This window comes from Mobula birostris, chromosome 5, assembly GCF_030028105.1.
Source record: "Mobula birostris isolate sMobBir1 chromosome 5, sMobBir1.hap1, whole genome shotgun sequence".
NCBI lineage: Eukaryota > Metazoa > Chordata > Chondrichthyes > Myliobatiformes > Myliobatidae > Mobula > Mobula birostris.
Window position 1 is genome coordinate 200306850 of NC_092374.1, and position 26802 is coordinate 200333651.

Genomic DNA, 26802 nt, shown 5'->3' on the forward strand with positions numbered 1-26802 from the left:
TCTGCCACTTTTTTGCCCATTCTTCCAATTTGTCTAAGTCCCGCTGCAATTCCATTGTTTCCTCAGCACTATCTACCCTCCACTTATCATCCACAAACTTTGTCACAAAGCCATCAGTTCCATTATCCAAATCATTGACAAACAATACTGACCCTCGAGGAACACCACTAGTCCCTGGCAGCCAACCAGAAAAGGCCTCCTTTATTCCAAAACAAGAGGAAATCTGTAGATGCTTGAGATCGAAGCAACTCAGACAAAATGCTGGAGGAACTCAGCAGGCCAGGCAGCGTCTGTGGAAAAGTACAGTCAAGGTTTCGGCCCAAGACCCTTTGAAGAAAAAAGATCAAAAAGGTGGAGGGAGGGAGAGAGAAACACACGGTGATAGGTGAAACCGGCGGGTGGGGGGATGAAGTAAAGAGCTGGGAAGTTGATTGGTGAAAGAGATACAGGGCTGGAGAAGGGGGAGTCTGACAGGAGAGGACAGAAGACCATGGAGGAAAGAAAAGTGGGAGGAGCACCAGAGGGAGGCGATGGGCGGGCAAGGAGATAAGATGAGAGAGGGAAAAGGGAATGGGGAATGGTGAAGGTGAAGGAAATGGGTGGGGGGCCAATACAGGAAGTTTGAGAAATCGATGTTCATGGCCTCATGACTCTCTAATTCTCTGAACCTTTTGTAAGCTTTCCTTTTCTTTTTGACTAGATTTATTACAGCCTTTGTACACCACGGTTCCTGTACTCTACCATAACTTCCCTGTCTAATTGGAACGTACTTGTGCAGAACTCCACCCAAATATCCCCTGAACATTTGCCACATTTCTTCCATACTTTTCCCTGAGAACATCTGTTCCCAATTTAAGCTTCCAATTTCCTGCCTGATAGCCTCATAATTCCCCTTACTCCAATTAAACGCTTTTCTAACTTGTCTGTTCCTATCTCTCTCCAATGTTACTTTATAGGAGATAGAATTGTGATCACTATCTCCAAAATGCTCTCCCACTGAGAGATCTGACACCTGACCAGGTTAATTTCTCAATACCAAATCAAGTACAGTCTCTCCTCTTGTATGCTTATCTACATAATGTGTCAAGAAACCTTCCTGAACACAGCTAACAAACTCCACCCCATCTAAACCCCTCGCTCTAGGGAGATGCCAGTCGATATTTGGGAAATTAAAATCACCCATTGCAACAACTCTGTTATTATTACAACCTTCCCGGATCGGTTACCCTATCTGCTCCTCGATATCCCTGTTACTATTGGGCGGCTTATAAAAAACACCCAGTAGAGTTATTGACCCCTTCCTAACCTCCACCCACAGAGACTCCATAGACAATCCCTCCATGATGTCCACCTTTTCTGCATCCGTGACACTATCTCTGATCAGCAGTGCCATGCCCCCACCTCTTTTGCCTCCTTCCCTATCCTTTCTGAAACATCTAAAACCCAGCACTTGGATTAACCATTCCTGTCCCGGAGCCATCCAAGATTCTGTAATAGCCACCACATCATAGCTCCAAGTACTGATCCACGCTCTGAGCTCAACCGCTTTGTTCACAATACTCCTTGTGTTAAAATAGACACATCTCAAACCACCCATCTGAGCGCATCCCTTCTCCATCACCTGCCTATCCTCCCTCTCAGACAGTCTCCAAGCTTTCTTTATTTCTGAGCCAATCGCCTCTTCCCCAGTCTCCTCAGTTCAGTCCCCATCTCCATCAATTCTAGTTTAGACTCTCTCCGGTAGGTTATTCTTTTTTTATTGTTAATTTGCATGATTTTGATTGGGGCACTTTGACACAGAACAGGGTCTGTAGCCTGCAGTCAACAAATGAAACAGTGCTAAATTAAACTGGCCTGAACTAACATAAATATTTCGAGACTGTTTCAAGTACTCTGTGGTTTGATGTTTAATACACTGCGTGCTGTCGCCTGTTTTGTGCCATTTGCATGATTTGTTTTTTTTCATGTTAGGTGGTTGATCGATATCTTCTCTGAACAGGTTTTGTGGTGGTTCATTTTTTTGTGGTTGCCTGCGGGAGGTGAACTTGAAGCTTGTGTATTGCATATGTACTTAGATAATAAATGTACTTCGACTTTGACTATATTTTTGTGTTATGTACAGATGATATACCCAACCTCATTAATAAAGGTCTCTTGAGTATGTTGTGTACATGTTTCTTCAGCAAGGAATTGTTGACCCTGCCTGCCAAATGGCTTCCCCAATGACCCCCATCCGATACTGACTCGCTGATAAGTTGGGGGTCCACAGACAGGGATCGAGCTGAGGAGAGCCAGGAGGAGGGGGAGGGGTAAGTGGGAGGCAAATCAGCAATGGGGTTGGAATCTGGGGGTAAGGGGGTGGAAGATTCCAAGAGAAGGTCTGGAACATGGATGTAGCAGTGGGAAGCCACTGATTGCTCACCACATAGGGGAAAGTCTGCAGAGATTCCTCTCAGCACAGAGAGAGATTAACATGTGGAGACTGTTACTGTAGGTTTCACAGTTACAGAGGAAGTGAGTACTACCAGCCCATCAACCCACACTCTGCCCCCACACTCTTTCTTCCAGTTTCCTTGGGGCTCTCCTTTCTCTGGGATTTCCCCTCCTCCCTCTCCCCATCCCGGGGAGAAGCAATAGCACCAAAAACCTGATTCAGTCATTCTCACTGTGCAGTGCGTGCAGTTTCACCATTTCACCCCAGGCTCTGCAGGCTGATTTGGAGCTTACTTACTGCGCTGTGAATGCGGTCCTTTGCAGCTACTCCAAAGGCTTGTTGGGGAAGGACCACAGTGTCGGGTTCTTCCACAACTGGACAATGAGGGGCAGGTTGGGTGAGGAAGCTCCTCGATTATTATAGCAGAGAACGACCCGGGGGGGGGGTGGTTGTGTCACATGAGTGGGAACAGTCCAACTGGTTTTAACAAATGTAATAGAGTACTGGTTAATGCACTGACTAGGAATGTAAGTATGAAAAGGCATTGCACGGTTTATTTGTGTAAATAAGTTTTATTGTGAATAATTGCAACGAGTCGGGATATCGCCTGATATGGGAACAAGAATGGAGAAGCCAACAAAAAGTGGTGGTTATAGCCCAGTCCATCCCAGGCGAAGTCTTCCCCACCACTGAACACATCCATAATGAGCACTGCCACTCATTGAGGACATACCAGGCAGTGAGACATCATAGTCACAGTCATAGTCATACTTTATTGATCCCGGGGGAAATTGGTTTTCATTACAGTTGCACCATAAATAATTAAACAGTAATAAAACCATAAATAGTTAAATAGTAATATGTAAATTATGCCAGGAAATAAGTCCAGGACCAGCCTATTGGCTCAGGGTGTCTGACCCTCCAAGGGAGGAGTTGTAAAGTTTGATGGCCACAGGCAGGAATGACTTCCTATGACGGTCTGTGTTGCATCTCGGTGGAATGAGTCTCTGGCTGAATGTACTCCTGTGCCCAACCAGTACATTATGTAGTGGATGGGAGACATTGTCCAAGATGGCATGCAACTTAGACAGCATCCTCTTTTCAGACACCACCGTCAGAGAGTCCAGTTCCATCCCCACAACATCACTGGTCTTACGAATGAGTTTGTTGATTCTATTGGTGTCCAGTCAGTATACCCTCCACCACACATCTATGGAAGTTTGCAAAGTTTTAGGAGACATGCCAAATCTTTGCAAGCTTCTAAGAAAGTAGAGGTGCTGCTGTGTGTGCTGGACCCAGGACAAATCCTCTGAAATTATAACACCGAGGAATTGGAAGTTGCTGGCCCTCTCCACCTCTGATCTCCCCACGAGGACAGGCTCAAAGACTTCCAGTTTCCTCCTCCTGAAGCCAATAATCATCTCCTTAGTCTTTCTGACATTGAGTGACCACTTAGTGAGATTTTCATTCTCCCTTCTATATGCTGATTCGTCACCACCATTGATTCGGCCGCCATCTGTGATATCATCAGCAAACTTTGTTATGGCATTGGAACTCAGAGTCATAAGGATAAAGCAAGTAGAACAGGGGCTGAGCATACAGTCCTGTGTTGCACCTGCGCTGAGAAAGATTATGGAGGAGATGTCGTTGCCAACCCAATCAGACATGGGTCTAAAAGTGAGGAAATCAAGGATCCAGTTGCATAAGGAGGAATTGATAGCTAGGGCTTGAAGTTTATTGATTAATTTTGAAGGGATAATAGTACTGAATACTGAAATGTAGTCAATGAAGAGCATCCTGATGTATGCATCTTCACTGTACAGATGACGTAGGTGTAAAATTAGTCAGCTCAATCACAGGCACTGGCCTCCATGGTATCCAAGACATCTTCAAGGAGCGGTGCCTCAAAGAGGCAGCGTCCATCATTAAGGACCCCGCTACGCAGGACACACCCTCTTTTCATTGTTACCATCAGGAATGAATGACAGAAGCCTGAAGGCACACACTCAGTGATTCAGGAACAGTTTCTTCCCCTCTGTCATCCAATTCCTAATTGGCCATTAAACCCATGAAACCTCACTACTTTTTTATTTCTGTTTTCTCATGACTTAATTAATTTAACTATTTAATATACATGTATATCCTTAAGGTTGTTGTAGCCGGGGGGTGGTAATGGGGACAGACTCCAATTGCCTATTAAATGCTCCCAATGGCATGTGTCTCAAATAGCCTCTGACAACCAAGTCCAACAAAATGCAGGAGGAACTCAGCAGGCCAGGCAGCATCTAAGGGAAAAAAGTACAGTTGATATTTTGGACTGAAACCCTTCAGCAGGACTGGAGTAAAAAAAAGCTGAGGAGTAGATTTAAAAGGTGGAGGTAGGGGTGAGAGAACCACCAGGTAATAGGTGAAACTTGGAGGGGGAGGGATGAAGTTGATTGGTGAAAGAAGTAGAAGGCCATGGAAGAAAGAAAAAGGGGGCAGGCACACCAGAGGGTGGGATTGGCGGGCAAGGAGATGAGACAAGAGAGGGAAAGGGGGATGGGGGATGGGGAATGGAGGAGGAGAGGGTGGGGGTTGAGGGACATTACTGGAAGTTTGAGAAATCGATGTTCATACCATCAGGTTGGAGGTTACCCAAACAGAATATAAGGTATTGTTTCTCCAACCTAAGTGTGGGGAAGATGCTAGAGTCTATTATTAAAGATGAAATAGCGGCATATCTTGATAGCAGTGATAGGATTGGGCTGAGCCAGCATGGATTTACCAAGGGAAAATCATGCTTGACTAATCTATTGGAGTTTTTCGAGGATGTAACCAGAAAGATAGACGCGGGAGATCCAGTGGATGTGGTGTACCTTGACTTTCAGAAGGCATTTGATAAGGTACCACATAGGAGATTGGTGGGTAAAATCAGAGCTCATGGCATTGGGGGGAGAATATTGACATGGATAGAAAACTGGTTGGCAGATAGAAAGCAAAGGGTAGCAGTGAATGGGTGTTTCTCGGAATGGTAGGTGGTGACTAGTGGGGTGCCACAGCGCTCGGTATTGGGACCACAGCTGTTTACGATTTACGTCAATGATTTAGAGGAAGGCATTGTGAATAACATCAGCAAGTTTGCTGATGATACTAAGCTGGGTGGCAGTGTGACATGTGATGAGGATGTTAGGAGAATTCAAGGTGACTTGGATAGGCTGGATGAGTGGGCAGAAACTTGGCAGATGGAATTTAATGTGAATAAGTGTGAGGTTATTCACTTTGGGAGCAAGAACAGGAAGGCAGATTATTATCTGAATGGTGTGGAGTTAGGTAAGGGAGAAATACAAAGAGATCTAGGAGTACTTGTTCATCAGTCTCTGAAGGTGAATGAGCAAGTGCAGCAGGCAGTGAAGAAGGCTAATGGAATGTTGGCCTTTATTACAAGGGGAATTGAGTACAAGAGCAAGGAAATCCTTTTGCATTTGTACAGGGCCCTGGTGAGACCACACCTGGAGTACTGTGTGCAGTTTTGGTCTCCAGGGTTAAGGAAGGACATCCTGGCTGTGGAGGAGGTGCAGCATAGGTTCACTAGGTTAATTCCTAGGATGTCCGGACTGTCTTACACAGAGAGGTTAGAGAGACTGGGCTTGTACACGCTGGAATTAGGGAGATTGAGGGGGGATCTGATTGAGACATATAAGATTATTAAGGGATTGGACAAAATAGAGGCAGGAAATATGTTCCAGATGCTGGGAGAGTCCAGTACCAGAGGGCATGGTTTAAGAATAAGGGGTAGGTCATTTAGGACAGAGTTGAGGAGGAACTTCTTCTCCCAGAGAATTGTGGAGGTGTGGAACGCGCTGCCTCAGAAGGCAGTGGAGGCCAATTCTCTGGATGCTTTCAAGAAGGAGCTAGGTGGGTATCTTATGGATAGGGGAATCAAGGGTTATGGGGACAAGGCAGGAACTGGGTATTGATAGTAGATGATCAGCCATGATCTCAGAATGGCGGTGCAGGCTCGAAAGGCCGAATGGTCTACTTCTGCACCTATTGTCTATTGTCTATTGTCTATTGTGTGGCCTCGTCATGAAAATGGAGGAGGTCATGGATGGACATATCGGAATGGGAATGGGAAGTGGAATTAAAATCGGTGGCCACCGGGAGATCCTGCTTGTTCTGGCAGATGGAGCGTAGATGCCTGGCGAAGCGGTCTCCTAATCTACGTCGGTTCTCACCGATGTTCAGGACGCCACACTGGAAACACTGAACACAGTAAGTGACCCCAACAGACTCACAGGTGAAGTGTCATCCCACCTGGAAGGACTGTTTAGGGCCCCTGATGGCAGTGACCAGTAATAAATATTAAACTTGATTCTGATAATAAACTTAGAACTTTGAGTTTATTTTGATATATTAAAAAAAAATGCAGTTGCCTCTGTCAAAGTACATGCTACTCTTTACTGAGGTCATCTCTGCACCTTAATGAACCTGCAGAGCTTCACAGAGGCAGAGATATTAACAGCACAGAAGCTGGGTACCATGGTAATGCAGATGTTAGCACAGCTCAGAGTTTAATTTTGGACCATTTGTAAGAAGTTTGTACTTCCTTCCTGTGAAGCGCGTGAGATACCTCAGGGTGCTCCGATTTCCTCCAATATTCTAAAGACACACCAGCCAGGAGGTTAATTGGTCGTTACGAATTGTGCTGTGATTAGGCTAGGGTTAAACATACAGATTGCTGGGCGGTATAGTTTAGTAAATAAAAACAGGGCCTTCAGCCCAACTGACCAATGTGCCTTTGTGCGCGAGACCCATTCACCTTATTTGGACTATTTCCCTTTAAACCTTTCCTTTCCATGTACAGTAACTATCCATATAGCTTTTAAATGCTGTAAAGATACTGTCATCTACCACTTCCTCTGTCAGCTTGTTACACATATGCACCACTTGCTGTGTGGAAAACCTAGCCCTCATGTCCCCTTTCAATCTTTCCCCTCCCACCCTAATCTCACCCCTCTAGCTGTAGACTCCCCGACCCAGGGTAAAAGCCCGAGACCATTCACCTTATCTATGTTCCTTGTGATTCACGATTTTATAAACCTCTATGAGGTCACCCCTCTGCCTTCTTCACTTCAGTGGAAATAACCTGCACAGACTCCATCTACCAGCCTGCAGATGATATTATCGTAGTGGGCTGAATCTCAAATAATGATGAGACAGAGTGCAGGAAGGAGATGGTGAGCTTAGTGACATGGCGTCCTGACAACAACATTCCCCTCGAAGCAAAAGAGCTGGTCATTGATTTCAGGAAGGTGTGCGCCTGTCCAGTGGGTTTGAAAGGGTTAAGAGCTTCAAATACCCAGGAGTGAACATCTCCAATAGCTTGTCCTGGTCGAAACACATTGATGTAATGACCCAGAAATCTCGTCAACTTCCTCAGGAGGCAAAAGTATAATGTCCCCACCAAACATCGAGGCAAATGGTTCCTGAGTTCAAATCCAACTTGCCCCTTGCACTCTTCCCATCTGCACTAGGCCGAGCATCAACCTACTCGGCTTTGTAAAAAAACAGTCAAATGCTCTGGAAATGGCAAAATGCTGCGCAAGGCATGGAAAGGAACAGCAACCATCAACTCCTACCAACTTTTATTGACACACGATATTCTTTCTGGATGCTCCGCAGCTTGGTAAGGCCACTGCGCTGGGCGCGATAGCAAGAAACTGCATAGAGTCGTGGACACCGCTTGGTGCATCACAGAAACAAGCCTCCTCTCTGTATCTCTCTCTTCCCTGGTAAAGCAGCCAGCATAATGAAAGACCTCACCCGATCTTAGGTGTTCTCTCTTCTCCCCTCTCCTATCTGGCAGAAGATACCACTGAGGGCTGTGTTCAGTTCTCATCATCCGTTACAGGAAGGATGTCAAGAATCTTGAGAGGGTGCAGAAGAGGCATACAGGATATTTAAAAACGCAAACACGAGGAAATCTGCAGATGCTGGAATTTCAAGCAACACACATAAAAGTTGCTGGTGAACGCAGCAAATCAGGCAGTATCTCTAGGAAGAGGTATAGTCGATGTTTCGAGCCGAGACCCTTCATCAGGACTAACTGAAAGAAGAGCTAGTAAGTGATTTGAAGTTGACTTCTCAAACTTCCGCTAATGCCCCACCTTCCCCTCATAGCCCATCCGTTATTTATTTATATACACACATTCTTTTTCTCTCTCTCCTTTTTCTTCCTCTGTCCCCCTCACTATACCCCTTGCCCATCCTCTGGTTTTTCCCCCCCTCCCCCTTTTCTTTCTCCCTTGGCCTCCTGTCCCATGATCCTCTCATATCCCTTTTGCCAATCACCTGTCCAGCTCTTGGCTCCATCCCTCCCCCTCCTGTCTTCTCCTATCATTTTGGATCTCCCCCTCCCCCTCCCCCTCCCACTTTCAAAACTCTTACTAGCTCTTCCTTCAGGTAGTCCTGACGGAGGGTCTCGGCCTGAAATGTCGACTGTACCTCTTCCTAGAGATGCTGCCTGGCCTGCTGCGTTCACCGCAACTTTTATGTGTGATACAGGATATTGTCTGGATTAGAGGGCAGGTGATACATGGAGAGGATGAACAAATTTGGATTGCTTTCTCTGGAGCATCGATCTTGACTGAGATTTAAAAAATTATGATGTCAGATAGTCAGTACCTTTCTTCCCAGGACAATACTAGAGGAGACAGCATTAAGGTGGGAGGGGAGGGTTTAAGGTGTGTGGGGTAAGTTTTTTACACAGAGAGTGGCAACTGCTTGAAACAGGCTGCCAGGAGAGTTGATGGAACTGGGTACAACAGAGGTGGTCAAGTGGCATTTAGACAGGTTCATCAGTTCACAGGGAGTACAGGGACATGAATCAAGAACCTTGGATGAAGGTCAGACTGAAGGGCTGAGCTTAATTTGTCATTGTGTTAGGTACAGGCTTCGGGAAAAAGATGCGGCAGCATTGATAAATGTCCTGTTTCAAAAAGAATTGTGGGGAGAGCGAGAGAGAGGAATGGAGAAAGAGAGAAAGAGATGGGGAGGGAGACAGATAGAAGATAAAGAGAGAGGGAGGAAAGAAAGAGAGAGAAGGACTCTTAAATGCCTCTATCTTGTTAGCTTCCAATACCATCATCGTCGTCCTTGTGGCTATCCCTCGGAGTCGAGGATGATGGTCTTCATTCTGTTGATCTATTTATGGACTGTCAAGTGGCTTATGAGTCCAATGTTGGTTTTGAAAGTTCTTCCGCATTCAGGGCAGGTAGTTCCAGATGGCAGATCGGGCTTTGGTTGTTGCTGCCTCTCTTTCCATTTTCTTCCCTCTTCTTCTAATTCTGTACATCTGTTGGCTTTGAACGTTACTGTTCTTTCTCGGATGATGGCTTGCCAGAGTTTCCTGTCCTTGGCATTGGTTTTCCAATTGTTGATGTCAATGTTACATTTCTTCATGTTGGCTTTTAAGACGTCTTTGAATCTCTTCTGTTGTCCGCCTCTTTTACTTTTGCCTTCTTTAAGCTGGGAGTACAAGATTTGTTTTGGCAGATGTTCGTCTTTCATCTGAACAACATGACCGCTCCATCTTAGTTGGTTCTTGATGAAGTAGGTTTCAATGCTTGTTGTTTTTGCTTCATTTAGCATGATGACATTGGTTCTTCTATCTTCCCAGCTGATATTTAAGACGTTTCAAAGACAGCACTGATGGAACTTTTCAAGTGCTTTCCATGTTGTTTGCATGTTGTCCAGGTTTCTCATGCATACAGGAGTGTTGGGGTCACCACTGCTTTGTACACTAACATTTTGGTGTCTGTTCGGATGTCACGATCATGAAAGACTCTTGTTCGGAGACGTCCAAAGCTGTTCCAGCGCATTTAAGATGATGTTGGATCTTGTCATTAAGGATTGAAGGTTTTCTCCCTCACTTTAAATACATCCCCTCTCATATTAGACATGTTGACTACATGTGGAAGATACTGGCTGTCTCCTTGTTCCATGTGTCTCAGAATATTGTTTTGTCAGGACTTCCCTCAGCCAAAATTCTAAGAAAGGGTCCACAGGAGCTTTAAGAAACTGATTTCTTGGGAACTAAAGGGTTAAAGTATCAGGAGTGTTTGAAGATGCTGGGCCTATACTTGCTGAAGTTTAGAAGGAAGTGTGGGGGAATATCATTGAAACTTACTGAATATTGAAAGGCCTAGGTAGAGTGGATGTGGAGAGGACATTTCCTGTAGTGGGGAAGTCTGTAACCAGAGAGCACAGTCTCAGAGTAGAAGGACGTCACTCTAGAACAGAGATGTGAGGAAATTTCTTTAGCTGGAGGGTAGTGGATCTGAGGAATTCATTGCCACAGATGACTGGGTAGGCCCAGTCATTGGGTATATTTAAAGTGGAGGTTGGTAGGTTCTTATTAGTAAGGGTGTCAAAGGTTACGGGGAGAAGGCAGGACAACGGGATGAGAGGGAAACTAGGTTAACCACGAGCAAAGGGTGGAGCAGCCCCAACGGACTGAAATGCCTAATTCTGCTCCAATGTCGTATGATTTAATGGACTCAGCCTCCAATGCTCTAGAAAAAACAAACCAAGTTTGCTCAAACTCCAATTCTTTTGAGCTAGAATCAGAAAAACAAGAGATTAACCTCTTGTTTACCTCTCTCAGGATAAGGTTATGCCGTCTTGATGTAAGTAAAGGAAAAAAACAGCTGCCGAAACAGGAATTCCAAAATAGAAACAAGTACATGCCCAGGAAGGCCTCGACCTCTCCCATCCCTTCAGGCAGATCGTCCACAGGATAGTGCAGTGCTATTTAGGGGTGGCTTTGACTTGAAAAAGGAAGCCTGTTTCTCCCACCCCAGATGCTGCCAGACCTGTTGAGTTTCCTGCATTCTCAGATTCCACCCCGTCTGAATATTGTGATTGCAATATGAACCTCCGGTAAAAGGGAAAACGGAAAGGGGTGGATACAGCCCAGTCCATCACAGGTCAAGCCTTCCCCACCATGGAGGACATCTACAAAGAGGGATGCCACAGGAAAGCAGCACCTGTCATCAAGTCACCTCAGCATCCACACCATGCTCTTTTCTCATTGTTGCCACTGGGCAGGAGGGACGGGAGCCCAGGTCCCACACCACTAGGTTCAGGAACAACCATCAGGCTGCTGAACCAGCACAGTGTAGCTAATAAAGTGGTCACTGTGGGAGTCAATTTAAGAGATTGTCGAAGGCCTGAGAGAGATTTTTAAATCTTCCATCACAGTAGGTGAGCTATCAGGTGGCTAAGGGACAGCTGGTGTGGGAACTTGTCAAGAACAGCCCTCTGTTGGTCAGGGTCAACCATGGATGTTGCACCCTAGCTGCCATTGTGATACGTGAGCCAGCATGATGTTGAGTACAAGCTGTTGACCACACAGCAAGCTTCCCCTCTCCACGCAGGTGATCAATCCAAGGCAATGGCAGAGACTGATAGCGTTCGGTGCCAACGTCCCAGGAGTTGCCAGTCAACGTAGAACTGCCTTAGGGTCTCCAGCTCCGGATTTCCCCTCAAGGTTTCCTCCGGAAGCCTCCACCAGGAGGCAAGGCGGCAGAGGCTTCTCTCAGGTGAGTGGCCAACCATGCCTGAAATGCAGCAATGGGGAATAAAGCAGGTAATTAGAAATGCATGAGTCTAGCACCAGTGGAAGAAAAGCTACTGTGAAACAAAGATCCTGAGTGCTGAATTTAAAGTAGGCTTGATAAAATAGGAATTTATATTAAATAGACAGACTTCCATCGATGCAGAGTGGAGAGTATTCTGACTGGTTACATCACAGCCTAGTATGGAAACACCAATGCCCAGGAATGGAAAAGCCTGCAAAAAGTAATGGACACAATCCAGGCCATCATGGGTAAAGGTCTCTCCACTGTTGAGCATATTTACGTTGAGCGCTGTCACAAGAAATCAGCAGCCATCATCAAGGACCATGCATCCCCCCCCCCCCCCCCCAACTCAGGCCAGGCTCTCTTCTCGCTGCTGCCATCAGGAAGCAGATACAGGAGCCTCAAGTCCCACACAACCGAGTTCAGGAACAGTTATTACCCTATAACCATCAGGCTCCCAAATCAGAACTGATTCCATAACCTATTGACTTGCTTTCAATAATCTGTAACCCATGTTCTCAGTATTATTTATTTACTTCCGTCATTTATTATTGACCTGATTTGCCTCCTTTCCCACTTTGGACATTTGTCAGTGTTTGTCAGAAACTAGATTGTATTTCTTCGCTTGCCTGTAAATGCCTGCAAGAAAATGAATCTCAGGGTAGAATATGGTGAAATATACGTACCTTAATAATAAATCTCTTTGGAACTTTGAACTTGAAGAGAAAGAGTGAAAGGTTTGGTACCCCTTGCTGCGAGGGGAAGGTGGCAGGAAGTCCTGATAGGCATCTTTGAGTGAGTCCAGTATGGGAAGCTTGGAGATGTGGCCAGGGACCAAAAATATTCTGAAGCTGTGAACAATTGTGAATGATTTTGTGCCCTGTATCGAAGGTCGGATGTGTTGGCCCTAGAAAGGGTCCTGAAGGGTTTCACCAGAAAGATTCCAAGAATTGAAGGGTTAAGTTATGAAGAAAGTGTGATGTCTCTGGGCCTGTACTCGATGGAGGGGATCTGATATTAACCTACTGAATATTTAAAGGCTTGGATAGAGTGGACATGGGCAGGATGTTCCCAATAATGGTGGAGTCCAGACCAGAGGGCACAGCCTCAGAATAGAAGGAAATCCCTTTAGAACAGAGATGAGGAGGAATTTCTTCAGCCAGAGGGTAGTGAAACTGTGAAAGTCATTGCTACAGTTGGCTGTGGCAGCCAAGCCATTGGGTGTATTTACCTTATATCCCGTCTGGGTAGCCTCCAACCGGATGGCATGAACATTGACTTCTCTAACTTCCATTAATGCCCTACCTCCCCTTCGTACCCCATCCGTTATTATTTATTTATTATTATTAATTATTTGCTTTTCTCTCTCTCTCTCTCTCTTTTCTCCCTCTGTCCCCCTCACTATACTCCTTGCCCATCCTCTGGGCTTCCCCTCCTCCCCCTTTTCTTTCTCCCTAGGCCTCCTGTCCCATGATCCTCTCACATCCCCTTTGCCAATCACCTGTCCAGCTCTTAGCTCCATCCCTCCCCCTCCTGTCTTCTCCTATCATTTCGGATCTCCCCCTCCCCCTCCCACTTTCAAATCTCTTACTAGCTCTTCTTTCAGTTAGTCCTGATGAGGGGTCTCGGCCTGAAACGTCGACTGTACCTCTTCCTAGAGATGCTGCCTGGCCTGCTGCGTTCACCAGCAATTTTTATGTGTGTTGCTTGAAATTCCAGCATCTGCAGATTTCCACGTGTTTGGGTGTATTTTAAACAGTGATGAATTAGGTTCTTCGTTGATAAGGGGGTTAAAGGTTACCAGCAGGTTAGAACAGTGGGGGGATGAAAAGAAATCAGCCATGATTGAATGTTAGGCCAAATGACCTAATTCTGTCCCTAAATCTTCGGATCCTATGGTATGTCTGACACTCCCTTTGGGGGATCTTCTATATACAAGGAACGAGAGTGGATGACAGCTTGGGGCGTTGGAGTTTGGAATTTACTTCCGGTGCTGTCCGTAAGGATTTTGAACGTTCTCCCCATGAACCTTGTTGGTTTCCTCCCCGTGCTCCAATGTCCACCTGTGTCCAAAGACAAACTGGGCAGTAGCTTAATTAGTCATTGTAGATTGCCCGGTGATGAGGTTAGTGTTCAATGAGTGGGATTACTTATTTATCTGTTTGTTTATTTATTGAGATACAGCACAGAGTATGGCCCATCCAGCCCTTCGAGTCCTGCTGCCCAGCAGCCTCTGATTATGGGACAATGTCCAATGGCCAACTTACCTGCTATCCAGTACATCTTTGGGCTGTGGGAGGAAACACACGCCGTCACGGGGAGAACGTACACGCTGCTCACTGGCAGTGGTGGGAATTGAACCCAGCTCGCTGGCGCTGTAAATCATTGCGCTAACCACTGTACGACCCTGCCGGGCCGGGCGGCGTGGCTGTAATGCTAAATTTGAAAAAAAATAAGAAATTAAGTAAATAAATTGTAGGATTCATAGGATCATACAGTACAGATATAGGCCATGTGGCCCATTTCATCCATCTGTCCATGATGCCTGTTCACACCATACCTGTGTTAGATGCATGTCCCCCTGCTCGTTCTCCTTTGTCGGCAGCTGTGGCTTCTGGATATTGTAATAGCTCATCCTTCACCTCTGGCAGCTCATTTCAGATATTCACTCACTCTGTGTGAAAAACCTACCCATCACATCTCCCTTAAACTTCTCCCGACCCCATCATTCGTGTCCTTTAGCTCTGGACTTCCAACAATACAGTCATAGGCACTTCCAGTACTACAGCACAGAACTGGGTCCTATGGTCCATCTAACCTATGAAAAGCTGTTATTCTGCCTAGCCCCTTTGACCTGCACCTGGACCATAACCCTCTAAACCCCTCCCATCCATATACTTTTCAAACGTCTCTTAAAAGTTGCAATCAAGCCCACATCCACCACTTCCGCTGGCAGCTCGTTCCACACTCTCACTGCCCTCTGAGTGATGAGGTTTCCTTTAATTGAATTGCATTGACCTTATTAATTACATCCTTCATACACATGAGGATTAAAAATCTTTACGTTATGTCTGCATCTAAATGTGCAATTTATAGTATGTACAGCAGGCTAGTCAATATAACATAGAAATACAATTGTATCAGTGTGAGTTAATCAGTCTGATGGCCTGGTGGAAGAAGCTGTCCTGGCTATTATGCTGCGGTACCATTTCCCGGATGGTAGCAGCTGGAAAAGTTTGTGATTGGGATGACTGGGGTCCCCAATGATTCTTCGGGCCCTTTTTACATACCTGTCTTTGTAAACGTCCCGAATAGTGGGAAGATCACATCTACTGGTCTGCACCACTCTCTGCATTTCACCCTTCACCCTTAACCCATGACCTCTAGTTTTCATCTTAACCACCCTCAGTGGGAGAAGCCCATACCCTCATAATTTTCCACACCTCCAACAAATCTCCACTCATTCCCCAAGGAAATAAGGTCCTAAGCAACACACACAAAATGCCGGGGGAACTCAGCAGGCCAGGCAACACCTGTGGAAAAGTGAACAGTAGACTTTTCAGGCCGAGACCCTTGATCAAAACTTAAAGTCCTAACCTATTCAACCTTTCCCTAGAACTCAGGTCCTCAAGTCCCACAACATCCTTGTAAATTTTCTCTGCACTCTTTAAAAAATCTTACCTTATAGCTTTTCTGTAGGTAGGGGAGCAACTCATTTGGCCTCACCAACATTTGATATGGTGTTAACATAACCTTCCAATTCCTGAAATCAATATATTGATTTATGAAGGGCAATGTGCCAAAGACTCTTTTACCACCCTTTCTTCCTGTGACGCCACTCTCATGGAATTACGGGTCTGTCTCCTTGTCTTGGGAAGCCGGATGCTCTCTGTCGTAATGATTACCGTTAAACTGAAGAGCAGAGATAGACAGGGCAGGGTGGCCGCCTCTCGGCTCCTGCATTGAACTGGTTCAAATCCTGACCTCGGGTGCTTTCCATGTAAATATTTCCCGGTGACCATGCAGAACTCCCCCTGGTGCTCTGATTCCTTCCCACAACCCGAAGGGTGTGTGGCTTGGTGAGATAAACCGGCCGGTGTGAATTACGCCTGGGGAGTGGGAGCTGATGAGTATGTGGGGAGGATAAGAGGAGATGAGGGTCGTGGTGGGTGTGGAACTGACAGGCAGGCGTTCCTGTCTCTGTGACTGGTGACTCCATGTCATCGGCATGCAGCCTGGAAACGGGGCTGTATATCTGCTGCCTCACCTCCCTCCCGTGGACCAGAATGGCCTGTTTCTGCAGCACGAATAGAAATTAGAACACAGAAGAGTACAGCGGAGAGGTCACATGGCTCACAATGTCAGTGCCGGACATGATGCCAAATTAAACTAATTGTATTTGCCTGCACATGAACCACACTCCGCCATTCTCTCCCCGTTCCTGTGTCTGTCTAAATGATTCTCAGACATCACTGTCGTATCCGCCTCCACCCCCATCCCTGGCCTGGTCCTGTCTCTGTAAATAAACTGCTTTAAACTTTTAACTTTAAACATCAACTTTAAACCTTTCCTCCTCTACATCCTCCAGTATTTGACATTTCTCATGCTTAGACATTTCTTCAAATTATTTCAGAGACATTTCTCAAAGTAATGTGCAACATCCTGGAAACTTAAACTCGGAAACACGCAATCAGCAAAATTGAAGTGCAGAGCTTCTGGGTGGCAGTCGATATGTGGAGCTGCTTCCTTTACAGTGGGGAGGACACCAAGTGAAAAGCAGTCGGGGAGGTGTGTACGGAGAAGTCAACAGTGGAAAATGGAAGCAGCTTCAAGTTCAAAGGCGTTGGGATCTCTGGAGATCTATCCTGGGCCCAACATATTGATGCAATTCCAAAGAAAGTATGCCAGTGGCTATATTTCATGAGGAACTGGAGAAGATTTCATCCGTCACCAAAGCTTCCAGCAAATTTCCACAGGGAGCATTCTGACTGATTGCATTAAGCATCTGGTCTGGAGGGGTCACAGCACAGGATCGGAAAAAGCTGCAGAGGGCTGTAAACTCAGCCAGATCCATCATGGGCTCCAGTCTCCCCACCATCGAGGGCATCTTCAAACATGATGAGAATTGTGGCATCCATCATGAAAGTCCTTCAGCATCTAGGACATGCCCTCCTCATTACCACCACCAGCAAGGAGGCACACGAACCTGATAATGCACACTCAATGTTTTAGGAAAAGCTTCTTCCCCTCCACCATCTGATTTCTTAGCTGCCCATAATCCCATAAACTACCTCATTATTGTGCTCTCTATTTGCACTACTTATCTTTTTGTGCAGTGTATACTTCTTAAACATAGAAACATAGAAAACTGACAGCAGAATAAAGGCCCTTCAGCCCACAATACTGTGCCGAACATGTCCTTACTTTAGAAATTACCTAGGGTTATCCATAGCCCTCTATTTTTGTAAGCTCCATGTACCTATCTAGAAGTCTCTTAAAGGACCCTATCGTTTCCGCCTCTATCGCTGTCGCTGGCAGCCGATTCCACGCACTCACCTCTCTCTGTGAAAAAAGCATACCCCTGACATCTCCTCTGTACCTGCTTCCAAGCACCTTAAAACTGTGCCCTCTCGTGTTAGCCATTTCAGTCCCGGGAAAAAGCCTCTGACTATCCACACGATCAACGCATCTCATCATCTTGTACACCTCTATCAGGTCACCTCTCATCCTCTGTCGCTCCAAGGAGAAAAGGCCAAGTTCACTCAACCTATTCTCATAAGGCATGGTCCCCAATCCAGCCAACATCCTTGTAAGTCTCCTCTGCACCCTTTCTATGGCTTCCACATCCTTCCTGTAGTGAGGTGAACAGAACTGAGCACAGTACTCCAAGTGGGATTTGACCAGAATCCTATAAAGCTGCAACATTACCTCTCAGCTCTTGAACTTATTGTAAGTTATCATGATTTTTAATGTATTGCACTGTACTTCTGCAGCAACACAACAAATACGACGGCATATATCGGTGATAATTGACCTGATTATGATACTACTGAACAGACCATGCTCAATGGGCTGAATGGCTAGCTTCCTCTTCTTAAGTCTTTAAAACACAGGAGCAGAATTAGACCATTCAGCTCTTTGAGTCTGTTCTGCTGTTCCATCTTGGCCGATTTATTATCCCCCTCAACCCCACTCTCCCGCATTTTCCGCATAATCTTTGATGCCCTGACTAATCAAGAAACTATCAAACTCTGCTTTAACTATATCCAATAACTTGGCCTCGACAGCTATCCATGGCAATGAACTGCACAGATTTAACACCCTCTGGGTAAAGAAATTCTTTCTCATCTCTGTTCTAAAAGGGTACCCTTCTATCCCCCCCTCATTCTTCTAAACTCCAGCAAGTACAGGCCTGGAGCTGGAATTTAGAAGAACGAGGGGAGGCTCATTTCGAATGTTGTAAATCTTTGAGTGTAACTGTCAGCGCTGGAAACCGTGCACGCAGTCAGATAGTGTGTGAAATGGTCTGCGCACTCCCAGCAAGCTTCCTCTGTCGTTAATTCATTCGCCCAATCTTGTCCGCTTTTGCACCAGTGCTGTGCTCCCCAACAGCTGCCACTCTGACAGGTCAAAAGCAGGCGGAATCAGTAAAGATGGCAAGTGCAATGTTAGCATTCGTTTTGAGAGGACCGGAATATAAAAGCAAGGATGTAATGCTGAGGCTTGGAATATGGTGAGCAGTTCTGGGCACCTTATCGAAGAAATGATGTGCTGACTTTTAAGAAGGTCCAGAGTAGATTCATGAGAATAATTCCAGGATTGAATGGTTTTTCATATGAAGCTGACAGGGTTGGGTGAATGAATTAACGACAGAGGAAGCTTGCTGGGAGCGTGCAGAGCATGTCACACACTATCTGACTGTGTGCATGGTTTCCAGCGCTGTCAGTCACACTCAAGGATTTACAACTTCCAGTGACTACACTAAACGAGATATCACAGGGTATGAAATATAGCGTAATAGAGCCATAAAAGTGTTACAGTACAGAAATAGGTCTTTTGGCCCATCTAGCCCTTGCTGACCTGTTACTCTGCTTTGAGCTGTCAACCTGCACCTTGACGATAGACCTCTGTACACCTCCCCTCCATCTAGTTATCTAAACTTAAATATTGAAATCAAACTTGCATCCATCATTTCCACAGGCAGCTCATTCCACACTCTCACCACTCTGTGAAGAAATTCCCCTCAGGTTCTCCTTAAATATTTCATTTTTCACCCTTAACATATGAACTCTTGCTCTAGCTTCACTCGACTTCAGTGGAAAATGACTGCTTGTGTTTCTCCTATCTGTATCTTTCTATCAAATCTCCTCTGACTCTCCTATGCTCCAAGAAATAAAGTTCTAATCTATTCAGCTTTTCCCTATAACCCAGATCCTCAAGTCCATAGAACCATAGAACCATAGAAACATAGAACACAGAAAACAGGCCATTTGGCCCTTCTAGTCTGTGCCGAAACTTTATTCCGTTAGTCCCATTGACCTCCATCCCCCCAACCCAGTCCATAAACCTTCAGTCCTCTCCCATCCATGTATCTATCCAATTTGTTCTTAAAACTTAAGAGTTTTACCACCTGACAACATTTTTGTAACTTCTCTCCGGACTCTTCCAATCTTAACTCTTTCCTGTAGGTAGGTGACCAGAACTGTACACATTACTCCAGATTGCCATATAAACTTCAACATAACGTGCCAACTCCTGTGCTCAGCACTCTGATTTATGAAGGCCTCTGTGCCCAAAACTTTCTTTACAGCTCTATATACATATGACTCATCTTTCAGAGAATTATGGGTCAGTATTCCCAGATCCCTTTGTTCCACTGCGCTCCTCTGTCCCTACGTTCACTGTGTAAGTCATATCCTGGTTTGTCCTCACAAACTTCAATACCATAATACCATAAGATATAGGAGCAGAATTAGGCCATTTGGCCCATTGAGTCTGCTCCACCATTTCAGCATGGCTGATCCAATTTTCCTCTCGGCCCCAATTTCCTGCCTTTTCCCTCTATCCCTTCATGCCCCAACCAATCAAGAATCTATCAACCTCTACCTTAAGTATACATAAAGACTTGGCCTCCACAGCTACCTGTGGCAAAGAACTCCACAGATTCACCACTCTCTGGCTAAAGATACTCCTGCTCAGCTCTATTCTAAAAGGACACCCTTTATTCTGAAGCTGTGTCCTCTGGTCTTGGACTCTCCTACCAAAGGAAACATCCTCTCCACATCCACTCTATCAAGATCTTTCATTATTCGATAGGTTTCAATTTGGTCAGCCCTCATTCTTTGGAATTCCAGTGAACACAGGCCCAGAGCCATCAAATGCTCCTCATATGACAAGATATACGTTTCTGGACTCATGTTTGTGAACCTCCTTTGAACCCTCCCCAGTTTCTGCACATCCTTTCTAAAATAAGGGGCCCAAAACTGCTCACAATACCCCAAGTGAGGCATCACTGGTGCTTTATAGAGTCCCAACATTACATCCTTGCTCTTATATTCTAGTCCTCTTGAAATGAATGCTAACATCACATTTGCCTTCCTCACCACAGTCTCAACCTGCAAATTAATCTTTAGGCCCAGGACAGATCCTCTGTGGCCCTCTCCACCTCTGATCTCCCCACGAGGACAGGCTCAAAGACTTTCAGTTTCCTCCTCCTGAAGCCAATAATCATCTCCTTGGTCTTTCTGACACTGAGTGACCACTCAGTGAGATTTTCATTCTCCCTTCTATATGCCGATTCGTCACCACCATCGATTCGGCCACCGTCTGTGGTATCATCGGCAAATTTAGATATGGCATTGGAACTCAGAGTCATAAGGATAAAGCGAGTAGAACAGGGGCTGAGCACACAGTCCTGTGTTGCACCTGTGCTGAGAAAGATTATGGAGGAGATGTCATTGCCAATCCAATCAGACATGGGTCTGCAAGTGAGGAAATCGAGGATCCAGTTGAACAAGGGGTAGCAATGCCTAGGACTTGAAGTTTATTGATTAATTTTGAAGGGATGATAGTACAGTATTGAATGCTGAACTGTAGTCAATGAAGAGCAGCCTGATGTATCCATCTTCACTGGGTACTAGCCTCCATAGCATCCAGAATAACTTCGAGGAGCGGTGCCTCAGAAATGTGGCATCCATGATTAAGAACCTCCATCACCTAGGTCAAGCCCTCTTCTTATTGCTATCATCAGGCAGGAGGTACAGAAGCCTGAAGACGCACACTCAGCGATTCAGGAACAGCTTCTTCCCCTCTGCCGTCCAATTTCTGAATGGACATTAAACCCATGAACAGTACCTCATTTCTTCTTTAATTTATGTTTTTGCTCTACTTATTTAATTTAACTATTTGTCATACTATATATACTTACTGTATTTCACAGTTTTTCTCACTGTATTATCATACACTGCCAAGTACTGCTGCTGCAAAGTTAACGAATTTCACAACCCGCCCATGATATTAAACCTGATTCTGATTCAGAAAAAATAGTCCTAACCTCTTCAACCTTTCCCTATAAATTGGATTCTCAAGTCCCGGCAACATCTTCGTAAATTTTCTCTGCATTCTTTCAAACTTATTGATGTTAGGTCAAAACGTTTCAGAAAGGCTTCACTCTCCATTTAATAAAAGTCTGCATCATCAAAATAAAAACAAGGCAGAGAAAATCCAGATGACGTCTACCAGTACCGATGAAAACAAGATAGCTTTCAAAATTCCTTAGTTTCACTTTTGTGATAAAAACACCTTTGGCACTGGAAGGGCGATGATCTCACTCTGAAACGACTTTGAGGGAATTCCCATATGGTGTGAAAAACATTCCACAGACTTCCTCCTTCCCCGCCTCCTTTCAGCCACAATCCTCTCTGTACAAAATTGCCCTGTATCCAGATTTGTTTTTCTCCTATGGGTTGTGTCATTTCCTTACTGATGACAGAACATCCTTATGTAACGCAACATATATCAATGTGTTTAGGTGAAGACTTATGGTGTCATGCAAATGGGAGGATGTTTCACTGACTAGCAGCTTTACAAACTGGTCATTTTGGTAAATGATAAACATGCACTAATAAAAATGTAAAGACTCATAATCTTTCTAAGCTGTTCCATCACTTCCATTGTCAACACTCACCCTGCTCAATAACAGCAAGGCATTATTCACAAGAGCGGCTCTGATAGCTCAGGGTGCTTTTCCATAGCACTGGTAGGTATAATTTGATTCCATGTAAGGAGGCTTTAACAGAGATTCTGACAGGATAAGTACACAGAGAGATTTCAGGAAGGAATTTTGGGACTTGGCATGGCCAACGGTGAAGGTGCAACAGAGAATGGGTTTTCAGAATGACCAACCTCTGCAGGTGGGCTCTCGGTTTCCTGACTGGCCCATAGCAATAGCGATCAGCACCTACACTATGGTCATTCTGTGCATTGTTACCAAACAAAGCAGAGTCCTCAGCCATTCTGCTGCCCCACCCCACCACTCCACTTCCTGTACACTAACAATCATGTGGCCAGATGCTGCTCGAACTCCATTCATGAGTCTGCAGATGATATCACTAGAATGAGCTGTATCTCAAATAATGATGAGTCAGAGTGCAGGAAGGAGATAGACAACTTAAATACATGGCATCATGACAACAACCATCCCCTCAATGCCAGTAAAACAAATAAGCTGGTCACAAACCTCAGGAAGAGGTTTAAACACATGCTCCTGTCTACATCATGGTGTTGAGATTGAGAGCTTCAAGTTTCGAGGAGGCGACATCACCAATATCCTGTCCTGGTCCAACCACATAGATGGCTCAACCAAGAGAGCTCACCAATGCCTCTAGTTCCTCAGAAGCTTAAATAAATCTAGCATGTCCCTGTCAACTCTTCCTTATCAATTTACCTCAAATTGTATACTACTTGGATGCACCATGGCTTGCTATGGCAGCTACCCTGCATATCACCACAGAGAGTTGTGGACCGCAACTCAGCAGAACACAGAAACCATTGTCGCTTCCACTGAAAGACTGAAAGCATGTACCACCAGGCTCAAGGACAGCTGCTGATATATATATACATCAACATTTCCCTCGTAGGATAAGAGAGACTCTGGATCGCACAATCTACCTTATTTGATCTTGTACTTTATTGTCCACCTGCACTGCCCTTTTTCTGTAGCTGTATGCTTTATTCTACATTCTGTTATTGCTTTACCTTATACTGCCCCAATACGCCGTGTAATGAATTGATCTGTATAATCAGCTTACAAAATAGGTTTCTCACTATGCATAAACATAAAACACAGCGCAGTATGGCTCAGGGACAGGCCCTCTGATCCATGATGTCGTGCCAAACCAATTAAATTAGTAAGCATGTACCATGGTGAATGCGTCAGCAATAAATCAATTGCAATTCCAGTGGAGTGCAGAACTCCCAGGAGGTCAGGGCGTTGGTTCATACTTGATTCCTGAAGTTATACAGCAGAGGAATGTGGCCGTTGACCCACTGAGTCTGCATCATCCATCAAACGCTTGTCTACACCAACCCTGCTTTCAGCCCATTTTCCGGTCAAACCCACCTCCCTGGATTCCACCCCTCGTTTGTTGCAGCCAATGCCCCCCCCCCACCACTCCACGTTTTTGGGATGTGGCAGGAAAATGGAGCACTCGTAGTAAATCCACGCAAATGTAAGGAGGACATGAGAACTCCACATAAACAGCACTGGAGGCCGGGATCGAAACTGGGTCTCCAGAGCTGTGAGATCTCTGTGTTGCCATTAACATTTAACCTGCTTCTCATGTTTAATGTGTTTAAACGTTTCAATTAAAGTCCACATCTCTGTCTGTCAGTGTTCTGACAGAATCAGAATCGGATCTGTCTGTTTGTTTGTTTCTTTATTTCTTTGTAGGGATACAGTGTGGAATAGACCCATCCAGCCCCTCGAGTCCACCACTCGGCAATCCCCCAATTTCATCCGCGCCGAATCACGGGACAATTAACCCACCAGCCAGTACGGTTTTGGACTGTGGGAGGAAACCCTCACAGTCACGGGGAGAACGTACAAATTCTTTACAGGCAGCTGCGGGGATTGAACCTGCATCGCTGGTACTGTAAAATGCTGTGCTAACCACTACGCGACTGTGCTGTCCCAATGATCACGGAGATCGTTTGTAAAGTTGGAACCACACTAGCACAGCATTTTGTCAAGTTCCCTGTCAATCTCTCCAGTATCTTTTTTCATTCACAGAACATGGAGCACTACAGCACCATACAGGCCCACGATGTTGTGCCGAACTTTCAACCTTTTCTAAGATCAATCTAACCCTTCTGTCCCTCACAGCCCTTCATTCTTCTATCATCCATGACCTTATCTGACAGTCTTTATTATCTCCCTAATGTATCTCCTCTTCCACCGCTCCTGGCAGGGTGTTTCACGCACACAGTAAATAAGCCTACCTCAGGCATCCCCCGTACTGTCCTCCAATCACCTTAAATCTTGCTTCAGTATTCACTACGGAAAAGGATCTTGGTGATTGTAGGGATGACTTACAGTGGACTGAAAAGGTTGAGCATGTAGACATTAAGAAAGAGGATGTACTGGAGCTTTTGGAAAGCATTAAGTTGCATAAGACTCCGGGACTGGATGAGATGTACCCCAGGCTACTGTGGAAGGTGAGGGAGGAGATTGCTGAGCCTCTGGCAAAGACTTTGCATCATCAGCGGAGACAGAAAAGGTTCCAGAGGATTGGAGGGTTGCAGATGTTGTTCCCTTATTCAAGAAAAGGAGTAGAGATAGCCCAGGAAATTATAGACCAGTGAGTCCTACTTCAGTGGTTGGTAAGTTGATGGAGAAGATCCTGAGAGGGAGGATTTATGAACATTTGGAGAGGCATAATATGTTGAGGAATAGTCAGCATGGCTTTGTCAAAGGCAGGTCGTGCCTTACGAGCCTGACTGAATTTTCTGAGGATGTGATTAAACACATTGATGAAGGTAGAGCAGTAGATGTAGTGTATATGGATTCCAGCAAGGCACTTGATAAGGTACCCCATGCAAGGCTTATAGAGAAAGTAAGGAGGAACGGGATATAAGGGGACATTGCTTTCTGGATCCAGATGCTTGCCCATAGAAGGCAAAGAGTGGTTGTAGACGGGTCATATTCTGCATGGACGTCGGTGACCAGTGGTGTGCCTCATGGATCTGTTCTGGGACCCCTACTCTTCATGATTTTTATAAGTGACCTGGATGAGGAAGTGGAGGGACACATTAGTAAATTTGCTGATGACACAAAGGTTGGGGGTGTTGTGGATAGTGTGGAGGGCTGTCAGAGGTTACAGCGGGACATCAATAGAATGCAAAACTGGGCTGAGAAGTGGCAGATGGAGTTTAGCCCAGATAAGCGTAAGTTGGTTCATTTTGGTAGGTCAAATATGATGGCAGAATATAGTATTAATGTTAAGACTCTTGGCAGTGTGGAGGATCAGAGGGATCTTGGGGTCCGAGTCCATAGGATACTCAAAGCAGCTGCACAGGTTGACTCTGTGGTTAAGAACGCATATGGTGCATTGGCTTTCATTAATCATGGGACTGAGCTTAAGAGCCAAGAGGTAAAGTTGCAGCTATATAGGACTCTGGTCAGACCACACTTGGAGTACTGTGCTCAGTTCTAGTCACCTCACTACAGCAAGGATGTGGAAACCATAGAAAGGGTGCAGAGGAGATTTACAAGGATGTTGCCTGGATTGGGGAACATGCCTTATGAGAATAGGATGAGTGAACATGGCCTTTTCTGCTTGGAGCGATGGAGGATGAGAGGTGACCTGATAGAGGTGTATAAGATGATGAGAGGCATTGATCGTGTGGATAGTCAGAGGCTTTTTCCCAGGGCTGAAATGGCTGGCATGAGGGGGCACAGTTTTAAGGTGCTTGGAAGTAGATACAGAGGAGATGTCAGGGTTAAGTTTTTTTACACAGAGAGTGGTGAGTGCGTGGGATGGGCTGCAGCGATGGTGGTGGAGGCGGATATGATAGGGTCTTTTAAGAGACTCCTGGATAGGTACATGGAGCTTAGCAAAATAGAGGGCTAAGGATAACCTTAAGTAATTTCTAGAGTAAGGACATGTTTGGAACAGCTTTGTGGGCCGAAGGGCCTGTATTGTGCTGTAGGCTTTCTATGTTTCTATGTTTCTAAATAATGTCCCCCTTGCATTAGTTTACAAAGCCCTAGAAAGAGTCTCAACTTCATAATTGTTTAAAAACAGAGAAGGTGATAAACCAAATGATTATCTGTCAGTTTGTTTAATTCTGCAGAAACGTAGCAGGTCAGGCAGCATCTATGGAGAGGAATAAAGAGTCGATGTTTTGGGCTGGGATGTTGACCCTTCATTCCTCTCTGTTGATGCTGCCTGACCTGCTGAGTTCCTCCAACATTTTGTACGTGTACCTGTGCGCGTCACCCTGTAGAGCTGACCAAATGTATAGATTAATAGATCTCTCTGTCATACAGTGAGTCATTCTGGCTACTCATCATTCCAAACAAGGTTAACCAAAACTACCAGGCAATGGAACTGACTAGTGCATTAGCTCAAATTCTGACCAAGCAATTTAATTCCAATTCACTCCCATTGCCCCAAACCATTCAGCTGTAAGATTGGGGTTCGATTGCCACCACTGTCTGTACAGAGGTTGTACATTCTCCCCGTG

The 26802-nt window shown here is 45.3% G+C and overlaps 1 protein-coding gene across 2 annotated transcripts in view; it reads right to left on the reverse strand.

The window, feature by feature from the left end:
- Nucleotides 1-26802, reverse strand: part of LOC140198263 (lymphotoxin-alpha-like) — a 62508-nt gene that overhangs the window by 17682 nt on the left and 18024 nt on the right. Inside the window, exons 3-4 of one of the 2 annotated variants that reach the window (XR_011886153.1) lie at nt 14325-14493; nt 8982-12036 (exon numbers count right to left, since the gene is read on the reverse strand). The gene's annotated coding sequence lies outside the window, so the exon portion shown is untranslated. Of the gene's footprint in view, nt 1-8981; nt 12037-14324; nt 14494-26802 lie in introns of those variants that run through there. The other variant, XM_072259319.1, reaches the window with a different exon arrangement.